Below are 11,782 nucleotides of genomic sequence, written 5' to 3'. Positions count from 1 at the left end.
AGATGTAGTGTTATAAATATAATATGTTTAACATTTATTTCACAAGATAAGTACATTAATATAATCTCTCATTCCCAGCTTGATGCATAAGTTTGTGTCTTCTTGCTGAACGTGATGTTGATATTTGTAGCGGTTGATACGTCTGCAGTCTTAATGAGCGTGGGTTGAGCTTGGCAGGATGCTGTCTTCTTTGGTTTGAGTCGCTGCTGAAAGGTAACGTCTACGTAGGTCGGAGAATCATTGTCTTTCTTCTTAGCATTAATTAAAGTATTCCTGCTTGCATCAGAGATAATTGGCATACATGAAGATGAGAAGCTTACTGGAATAGAAGTACTCTGATTGACAGACTTGACATTTTGAAGATTAGTTGATCGATGTTGGGGGCGTTCGGCACTAAAATGAAAAGACTGTAGGGTACATCCGTGTTTAAGTATAAAATCAGCTACTTGTTTGTCTTCGGTCACAACTTTAACAAAGTTAGTTGGCAATGCTGTGGTCTTGGAATGAATTCTGTGAGCAGCATGGAGTTACGTGAAAGTTGTTGTTTCCAGAGAATGTCGAATTCAAGCAGGAGTTAAGACAAATGAACGTTCTTAATAAATATCGAGTACAGGCAACGTGAACTTTAGGCAGGAGAGCATTGAACGTTAATATCTACTTTGCATGGTTTACATACATATGCATGGTCCTGGAGTGTTGAAAGCTGCAGTAACATGCCGCCTCGCTGAAGAATTTTGGTTTTTCTGGGGTCAACTGAGACGCTAGGATTGAACTGATCGATGAAGACAACATGGCAGCGATAACTTCTCACGTCTAAACACTTCAGCTACTAGCCGAGGAATGAAACGAGGTTATTGATGTCAATTCGTCTCTGCATTTATACGCTTCTAACGGTAAACTAACCTTGTACAGGGCGGTTAATGCGTGGGAAACACAACCGCATTGAACGGGGAATAGTTTCAATAGGAAAAATAACGATACGTGGGTATCATAAGGGATTTTTTCATAGTAGAAATAATTAAGCCTGATTAGTTAGAAAAACAGAAATAGTTATGAGGTAAAATAAAAGCGATATTAATTTGTAAACTTTTGAATTTTTTGTCATTTTGAAAAATTAAAAGAATATTTTATTTTGAAAAAAATAAAAATTTTAAAATGTTCCTGATTAAAGAAAATCTATCTCTTCTTGGTTGCACCATTTTCTTTTTCTTTATTTCAATTCTCGGTAACATCGAATGACATTTTATAACCGCACTCCAGGTCTGAATCATGATTCATAATTAAGTATATAGCAGTTTCCACTGCCCGAAACATTGTTTCAAGTTCCAGTAAGATAAATTATTCTTCCTGCTCTTCACTAGCACCTTCGTTACCATCTGGACTTTCTTCTTCTTCCTGATATGCCCGATCTTGGTCTATATTAAAGAGCGTATCATTGTCGAGAGTTTGAGAATGTGTGTAAATGCACTCTCGAACATTAGTCACGACCAAAGACTCGAAATAAATAATGTGTCCAATTTTGATGACGTCTTCGGAAATATCTCTAATTTCGGACTCAAAGCCGAAGGAATGACTTGCGCCATCAGGCAAAACGTGCTTCCACGTCGCTCTCGTGTCACTCTTGCTAACTTGGAACCATGCTTCGTTGATGTTTTCGACAGCACTTCTGATGTTGTAATGTTTCCACAATTCAGTCATAGATAGTGCAGCTTCTCTAGTTGTAGCCTTTCTTGCTTGAGAAAATGTTCGCTTAAAATAATAAGCTTTAAACGTCGCTATGACACCTTGATCCGTTGGTTGCAGTGGACATGTTCTATTGAATGGAAAAAAGTGAATTTTGAGATTTTAGTAAAAGTCACAATGTCCCGTTAGACGGCTTGGTGCATTACCTAATAAAAACAAAGCTTTAAAGTCCAAGTTGTTTGTTTTCTTTGCAGTAATGTTCAGCTGTTGGACAAAATTAGCTTTTTCACCAGTCATCAAATAAAGTTTTCGTAATTCATAGTTGTATCACAGTCCACACTTGCCACTCATACAGCCTACGTTTGGCTTTAGACATGGTTTTTGTTCCCCCACCTTCAATCATGTATCCCATAAGTGTCCAAGGAGCTCCACAAAATCCCAGAAGGGGAACTCTACCCTCAAGCCAATGCCTGGTTAAGGTAATAGCATCAAAAACATAACCAAGTTCTTTCTTCATATTTGGAGTTTCTTGTAATAGAGACAAGTCATCTGGTTTCTCTCATGGTTTGGGGAAATGTGGGCCTACACCAGGAAGCATATCGACTGCCATGCCTAGTGCTTGTGGTATGACTAAAATATCAGAGAATATTATGGCTGCATCTTGGTTAAAACGATTTATTGGTTGTAATGTGACCTGGCAAGCAAGTTCAGGAGTCATGCAAAGTTAAAAAAAAAACTGAAATATTTTCTTATTTCACGAAATTCTGGCAAGTACCGTCCTGCTTGTCTCATTACCCAAACTGGAGTGAACTCCGTCCTCTGACCACGAGCTACCCGCAATATGGTATCATTCAGGAGGGAAGAGAAGTTCTGGGCCATCTTTTCAAAAATATCATGCAATGTTTAAAATTTCATGATTATATGTGAAGAAAAACAAAACAATAAATACTTGTAATGAATGTATAGCATTGAAGGAAATGGCCATAATGTGTGTGTTTCATATAGCAAAGCCACAAAGGGCTATCTGCTGAGTCCACAGATCTGTAATGTGTAAAGATACTACTACAGAACAGGTAATAAGTACATTACAACTGTGAATAAAGTTTAACTTACAAAAATCTCAGCTTTAAACTGACTATTTCTATTGGTTTCATATAGTTATAGGAACTTGATCAAGTCCTTCACAATGTAGTCTGGACTTTACACTTTCTCTCATGCTATTAATATATAGAAGAGCAAATTTCTCAGAGTTGTGGACCAAGAAAGTCAGCATTAGATTCAAACACCTACAACGTCTGGGCACCAGCTTCAACCTGACTAACGAGGTAGTCAACAGACACAATGTAGTCTGGATTTTACACTCTCTCTTATACTATTAATATATAGAAGAGCAAATATCTCAAAGAGTTGTGGACCAAGAAAGTCAGCATTAGATTCAAACACCTACAACATCTGGACACCAGCTTCAACCTGACTAACGAGGTAGTCAACAGACACAATGTAGTCTGGATTTTACACTCTCTCTTATACTATTAATATATAGAAGAGCAAATATCTCAAAGAGTTGTGGACCAAGAAAGTCAGCATTAGATTCAAACACCTACAACATCTGGACACCAGCTTCAACCTGACTAACGGGGTAGTCAACAGACACAATGTAGTCTGGATTTTACACTCTCTCTTATACTATTAATATATAGAAGAGCAAATATCTCAAAGAGTTGTGGACCAAGGAAGTCAGCATTAGATTCAAACACCTACAACAGGTTAAGGTAATAGCATCAAAAACATAACCAAGTTCTTTCTTCATATTTGGAGTCTCGTTTTATAGAGACAAGTCATTTGGTTTCTCTCATGGTTTGGGAAAATGTGACTCTCCATAGGCCACCAAACTATTTATTTATAACACTGGGTAGCAATCAGTTACAGTGTGCACTTACTGTTACTCTGAGGGTAACAAAAGTTAGTATGCATGTGCTGTTAGTATGAAAAGTAATAATAACTCTGCTTTCTTCCAATGTTCTACCCAATAAGCCAACATATTCTACACAGCTACAGATATTACTTGTTTAACAAAGTTTTTATGCACTACCTAATTAAATGCTTTCTATAAATCAAGATACACCGCATTCATATCTATACCCTTCCCTACATGTTGTACCCTCTTCAAATAATGTCAAATCTCAGTAAGGTAAGATTTTGCCCAAGTGAAACCATCTTGACTATTCTTAAAAGTCTAAAGTTCAAGTGACTTTACAAAAATTCTTTCAATAGACTTCCAAAACTTTCCCACAACTGATGTAAGACTAATGGGTCTATAATTAGTAAGGCAGTTTTTATCACTTCCTATTATAAAGAAAAGTAACATTAGCTGACAACAAGAACAAAGTTATGAATGGTTCACATATCCAATCCTCAACTTACTTTCAAAGCCCTGGAGTAGGTAACATCGAGACAAGCTTTTTACTTATTCAAAGGTTTTTTATCTTAAATAGCTCAGAATTAATGTTATGTTGTTCTATCTAGCTTCTATCTAGCAACTGTTCAGGTTGAGGAATATTGTTTAAATTTGATTAGTAAAATTGAAGAAGTAGAATTTAATAAGATAGCTATACAATAACACTATCCAATAGTTGCATTGGTTTTAATAACAGGTTTTACATAATTCTACTATCCAGGGACAATAAACAAAATTCATGTTTTGCTATCATATGAAGACTTTTTACAACTCGGAAACAAAAGTTAAAGTCTTACTTTGATCAAACTTACAATAAATTTACCAAACAGATATATGTCTGGGTCATTTTACACAACCTTTTGTTGCCATATAATAAAACAAGTATTGAAAAGAACAATATCAAGTGTTCACACAAATATTATCCACTAATGACACATCATGTTGTCTGTTAACTTGTATACAAGTGGTGTGTTTATAATGGGTTCTAGAATAAGATCTCATGTTGTGTTTGATTTAGAGAAATCTATAGTCAGCGGTTATCAACATTTTAAGCATAAAAAAATGTGACCCAATTTTAATTAAATGGTTCACTTATGTAAGAGCACGTACAACATTTTGTGACAACTCTGTAAAGATGGACATCAAGTGTACACATATCACTGTAGAACATTTTAAGACAATAAAACTATTGCAGTTGTAACACCTTTCAAAGGCCATACTTCAATACTAATGTTTTGCTAGCCCTTAATATATTTGAATAAATTCTCACAATTTACTTTAATGTTTTCAGTCAACATTGTTTCATACCTTTCCATAATCTCTCATCCAACCAACTACACTGACCTTCTATAAACCTCCAAGTTTCTCCAAGACTCAAGTGAATTTAAGTTTTTTATATTTATAATGGTGTGTGTTTTTTTCTGGTAGCCACTTGTTTTGTCTATAGGAAACATGCCTATCTTGAACATTCAACTAACCACTATCTTCAACTCAACTGCCCAATTCAAAGCACACAATTCTTGCATCATCTCTTCAAAAATTTGTTTTTTTTTCATTTGTAACCAAAATATTATTATTTCTTATCTTCATATGTTACAAAATGTTGAACCTAATAGAGCAACAACCACTTGCATCCAGATGTTCTCCAACCTCTACTGGATCAATCACTCACTTATTAGAAGGTATAATAAATCTAAACTAGCATTGTTCTTAGTAGGGTCCATAATCAATTGTTAAATAAATCACAATGAATCAGAAAACTATTGAACCAATCAGTTGTTTCTGAGGAGAGAACTGTCAAGCTTCAAAATGAAAACAGCTTTAGAAAAATGTCGGAAGAGAGAAGAATAATAGTTTACACAAGATTATGGAAACAACTGTACAAAACAGAGAACCACAAATCTCTATAGTTATCTGAATGTAGAACTAGGAAACAAGTAATGAAACAATATGTTCTGAACGAACATTTTAATAAATGAAGGGTAAACTGCAATAATTAATCATCTTCCTTATGCATTGAAATTTAAGCTCATTATAAAATATGAGCTGTACAATACAGAAATCAGTAGAAAAGTTATTCATATACCAGAGTTACTTGCATTTAAATACCTTCTTTCAAAGAAAGTTGGCATATTTTTATTTTCATGATTGTTGCTTGTTTTGAAAGGATTTATATTTAAAGAAATAATCTGTTCAATTTCTCCAGTGGAATGAGACAGAATTTACAATAAAAAAAAGGTAAAACAAATCAACTTTGTTTACCATTTTTATTCAGAAGTATTTGTTTCTTTGAATGAAAAAAACAAAAAACAAAGGTAAAAATAAATAAAGGCTGCTTAAAAAGATGAAGGCAGGAATGTTAAACATGCATTTTTTTAAAAACTGGCCTAACATAGTAGGTGAATAAAGATCAGAGTTATCAAACGTCCCGAGGTTGCTATCAAAATAACTAACCCACACATCAAGTACAAACTCAATATAAACATTCATATCAGAAGGGACGTGTCCTTCAAAATAAGATAAAACAAACAGCACATAACATAATCACATAATTATTTTAGAATATGCATATTTTTTTCCTAATAAAGTAGATTATAATTTAGAATTACAACTTGTGATTAATTTTTTCCAATTAATAAAGGCGAAAATGAGCAAACCCTAGGAAAGTTTAGGTTCTTTTGTAACTTTACAGATTCGTTCGTTTAGAATTAAGTACAAAGCTACATAATGGGTTAACTGTGGTTTGTCTGCCCACAACGGGTACAAATTCGTTTAGCCTGATGAAAGTAAGTAAAAAGTTATTTAATACATTTAACTTGACAATAACTTAAAAGTTATAAGGCGTCAGCGCAAATGGATGACAGTCGTTTTGAAAATCAAATAAAATAATTACACTTTCTGCAAAAAAAAATCAATCATACCAATACGAAAACAAAATATCTTGAACAACACATAATACGTTATGTGACTTACAACGCTAAATCAGGGTTCGATTCCCCTCGGTGGGCTCAGCTATTAAAACATAGCTTAACTCTTATCATCTTAAAACATAGCTTAACTCTTATCATCTTAAAAACATAGCTTAGCTCTTATCATCTTAAAAACATAGCTTAACTCTTATCATCTTAAAAACGTAGCTTAACTCTTATCATTTTAAAAACGTAGCTTAACTCTTATCATATTAAAAACATAGCTTAACTCTTATCATCTTACCATTTTAAAAACATAGCTTAACTCTTATCATCTTATCATATTAAAACATAGCTTAACTCTTATCATCTTATCATCTTAAAAACATAGCTTAACTCTTATCATCTTAAAAACGTACCTTAACTCTTATCATCTTAAAACATAGCTTAACTCTTATCATCTTATCATTTTAAAAACATAGATTAACTCTTATCATCTTATCATATTAAAAACATAGCTTAACTCTTATCATCTTATCATCTTAAAAACATAGCTTAACTCTTATCATCTTAAAACATAGCTTAACTCTTATCATCTTATCATATTAAAACATAGCTTAACTCTTATCATATTATCATCTTAAAAACATAGCTTAACTCTTATCATCTTATCATATTAAAAACATAGCTTAACTCTTGTCATTTTATCATATTAAAAACATAGCTTAACTCTTATCATCTTATCATATTAAAAACATAGCTTAACTCTTATCATCTTATCATATTAAAAACATAGCTTAACTCTTGTCATTTTATCATATTAAAAACATAGCTTAACTCTTATCATCTTATCATATTAAAAACATAGCTTAACTCTTATCATCTTATCATATTAAAACATAGCTTAACTCTTATCATCTTATCATATTAAAAACATAGCTTAACTCTTATCATTTTATCATATTAAAAACATAGCTTAACTCTTGTCATCTTATCATCTTAAAAACATAGCTTAACTCTTATCATCTTAAAAACATAGCTTAACTCTTATCATCTTATCATCTTTAAAACATAGCTTAACTCTTATCATCTTATCATTTTAAAAACATAGCTTAACTCTTATCATCTTATCATTTTAAAAACATAGCTTAACTCTTATCATCTTAAAAACATAGCTTAACTCTTATTATCTTAAAAACATAGCTTAACTCTTATCATCTTAAAACATAGCTTAACTCTTATCATTTTTTAAAACATAGCTTAACTCTTATCATCTTATCATCTTAAAAACATAGCTTAACTCTTATGATCTTATCTTAAAAACATAGCTTAACTCTTATCATCTTATCATTTTAAAAACATAGCTTAACTCTTATCATCTTATCATATTAAAACATAGCTTAACTCTTATCATCTTATCATCTTAAAAACATAGCTTAACTCTTATTATCTTAAAACATAGCTTAACTCTTATCATCTTAAAAACATAGCTTAACTCTTATCATCTTATCATCTTAAAACATAGCTCAACTCTTATCATCTTATCATATTAAAAACATAGCTTAACTCTTATCATTTTATCATATTAAAAACATAGCTTAACTCTTATCATCTTATCATATTAAAAACATAGCTTAACTCTTATCATCTTATCATCTTAAAACATAGCTCAACTCTTATCATCTTATCATATTAAAAACATAGCTTAACTCTTATCATTTTATCATATTAAAACATAGCTTAACTCTTATCATCTTATCATATTAAAAACATAGCTTAACTCTTATCATCTTATCATCTTAAAACATAGCTTAACTCTTATTATCTTAAAAACATAGCTTAACTCTTATCATCTTAAAACATAGCTTAACTCTTATCATCTTATCATATTAAAACATAGCTTAACTCTTATCATTTTATCATATTAAAAACATAGCTTAACTCTTATCATCTTATCATATTAAAAACATAGCTTAACTCTTATCATCGATTTGCTTATCAAGCTTTTTCTTAAACTGGTTTAAATGTCTGAAACCAACCCATCAAAATATAAACCACCCTATTACAAAAATAAAACTGTTTTAGCTGAATGATGACTCCAACCTTGTCCAGATTTTATATAAATGTATGTTGTACAGATAAACAAGTAAAGCTGTCAACCAGGAATGTACATTGTTCAGATGTATAGGTAAATTAGTGAACCAGGAATATATGTTGTCCAGAGGTGACTGTGAAGCAGCCATCATGGCACGTATTGTCTTCAGAGGTATCAATAAAGTAGTGAACCAGGCATGTATATTGTTCAGAGGTATTAGTAAAATACACAACCAGGAATGTACGTTGTTCAGATGTATAGGTAAATTAGTGAACCAGGCATGTATGTTGTCCAAAGGTGTCTGTGAAACAGCCATCATGGCACGTATGGTCTTCAGAGGTATCAGTAAAGTAGCCAACCAGACATGTACGTTTTTCAGATGTATCATCAAAGTAGTATACTAGTCATTATGTTGTACAGATGTACCAATAAAATTGTCAACCAGGCATGTATGTTGTATAGATGTACCAGTGAAGCAGTCAACTAGGCATGTATGTTGTATAGATGTATCAGTAAGAGTAGTGAACCAGGCATCTATGTTGTTCAGATGTATAAGTAAATTAGTGAACCAGGCATGTATGTTGCTCAGATGTTCAGGTAAAGTAGTGAACCAGGTATGTATGAATTTTGTTAGTTTAGTATTTGTAAAAAAACCATGAATTATGATTTTGCTTCCTACCTTAATATTTAGTATTAAATATTTGTACTGACAGTACAATAATGTTTCATACTTAGAAGTTTTTACAATGTTAATAAAGTGTTTATTTTCTTACTGACTTATAATATTGTTTGTGAGGTTTATACAATTTTTAAAGGCATTATCTGTTGATGTTAATCATTTTAATATTTTTGTGTCATTCTGCATGAAACTTAATTATTGTATTAGTTTTAGTAGTATTAGTTGGAAGAGTTTCAGAAGTGAATAAAATTTAATTATGTAGGAAGTAGAGTATGGTATAAAGTATGCATCATTTGATTAGAATAGCTATTATAATTTAAGTTTATCAGTGTCTTATTTTGGGATCTTTGATATTTATATGTTTCAAAAGCTTGTTTATATACTTCCATGGGAACTGTATGGGTTTAAATGGGGAAACCTTGACACTTGCAAGTTATAACTTTTCTTTCATTAATGATGCATTAGTAAAGGCAGAAATGGAATATCAGTAATCATAGAAATGATGTGTGTGTTATTTTGTTATAACTCAAAAACAAATTAAATAAAAATATGCTGCATTGACTGAAAATATCCTAGGATACAACCTACAGTGTGGGATCATAATATGTACCCTAGGTTTTGGAGGTGACTGAAGAAATAGGACCCACATTGCAGTGGGGATACACTGTATATTAATCTTAACCTCCATTCACCAGACCCATATAAGAAATAGAGTATCAATAGATATAGAATTAGAAATAGAAGTTAGGACAGTGAGATGTGGGTGCTCAAGCCCACAATTTCCTACATGTGAAAACAATGTGGGACATGTTTTTACACACAAAAACTACATACATGATTTATAAAATACAATGCAACAACTGCCATGACTTCTATATTGGGGAAACAAACAGAAATATGGAAACTAGATTCAAATAAAAAAAACACCTTTGTACGTTTTGAACACTACAAATGTAATAAACACATTATCATTGGAAACATCCAGATGCAAAATAGGAAACAAATGCAAAATCAAAGAAACCCTATTTATACAACAACTGAAATTAAAATTAAACTAATATAAGGGAACACTATACTAATTAATAACCTTACATCCAACTGAAACACCAATTCACAATCCTGTACTTGTTTATACTCTCGTCTCTAAGACGTGCCCAGCATTGTTCAGTTGCAAACTTTCTCTATTAATCTGAAGGTTTCCTAGGAAGGTCAAAATGTTGTTCTCCACTTATCATTAAAAGTGTCAATACCCATTCTAACTCTTCTGAAATACATTTTTGTTTCAAGTAGGTTTCTTGTCATCAAGAAAACCTTATCTTCACTAATAATCAGAATTTAATGGTTCATTTAAGTGACTGTTCATTAATATTTTACATTGCACTAAAAATATCCCAGTGTGGGATCATAATAGGTTTTGGTTTTGGAGGTGACTGAAGAAATAGGACCCACATTGCAGTGGGTTAGGTTTAGGTTAGGTTAGGTTTAGGTTAGGTTAGGGTAAGGTTTAGGTTTAGGTTTAGGTTTAGGTTAGGGTTAGGTCAGGTCAGGTCAGGTTTAGGTTTAGGTCAGGTCAGGTCAGGTTAGGTTAGGTTTAGGTTAGGTTAGGTTAGGTTAGGTTAGGTTAGGTTAGGTCAGAATTAAATGGATTTCTTAAACTTTGAGTAGGTATGGAAAAACCTACGTTACATCATACGTATAAAAAGTATTGTATTATTAGGGTATTTGTCTCAGTTTATGATGACAGTATTGCTTGTTTATTAAATATAACCTTTTCCAGTGGCTACAAATAATTTGTGGTCTACGTCGAAATGACTTGAAGATTCTCTCTTCACGCTATTGTAGCATGTATTTTACTGCTACTTGCATGAGAGAACTGTTCAGAACTGCAAAATGTAATTGGTTACCTTCAGGCAGCTCCCTGCTAGTACAGCGGTATGTCTCTGGATTTATAACGCTAAAATCAGGGGTTTGATTCCCCTTGGTGATCTGAGCAGATAGCCCTTTGTGGCTTTGCTATAAGAAACACACACAAACCTTCAGGCAGTGTTTACATTGACTAGGATTATGCAGTCTAATCAAAACTATGACTAAATCAATTGTCACTATAATAATAAAATAATTGCAAATAGAGATAACAACTTTCTCTATTTTTGGTAATTATATTTATTGGTTACCTTCAGGCAGCCCCCTGCTAGTACAGCGGTATGTCTCTGGATTTATAGCGCTAAAATCAGGGGTTTGATTCCCCTTGGTGATTTGAGCAGATAGCCCTTTGTGGCTTTGCTATAAGAAACACACACAAACCTTCAGGCAGTGTTTACATTGACTAGGATTATGCAGTCTAATCAAAACTATGACTAAATCAATTGTCACTATAATAATAAAATAATTGCAAATAGAGATAACAACTTTCTCTATTTTTGGTAATTATATTTATCAAGTAATAAAAATGTTACTTT

At 32.3% G+C, this 11,782-nt stretch overlaps 1 pseudogene; it reads right to left on the bottom strand.

Annotated features, from left to right (window-relative positions):
- Positions 1-1,522: 1,522 nt before the first annotated feature.
- On the bottom strand, positions 1,523-2,568 carry LOC143242845 (uroporphyrinogen decarboxylase pseudogene; annotated as a pseudogene).
- Positions 2,569-11,782: the final 9,214 nt, after the last annotated feature.

This window comes from Tachypleus tridentatus, unplaced genomic scaffold, assembly GCF_004210375.1.
Source record: "Tachypleus tridentatus isolate NWPU-2018 unplaced genomic scaffold, ASM421037v1 Hic_cluster_2, whole genome shotgun sequence".
NCBI classification, from domain to species: domain Eukaryota; kingdom Metazoa; phylum Arthropoda; class Merostomata; order Xiphosura; family Limulidae; genus Tachypleus; species Tachypleus tridentatus.
This window is presented reverse-complemented; position numbering and strand designations above follow the sequence as displayed.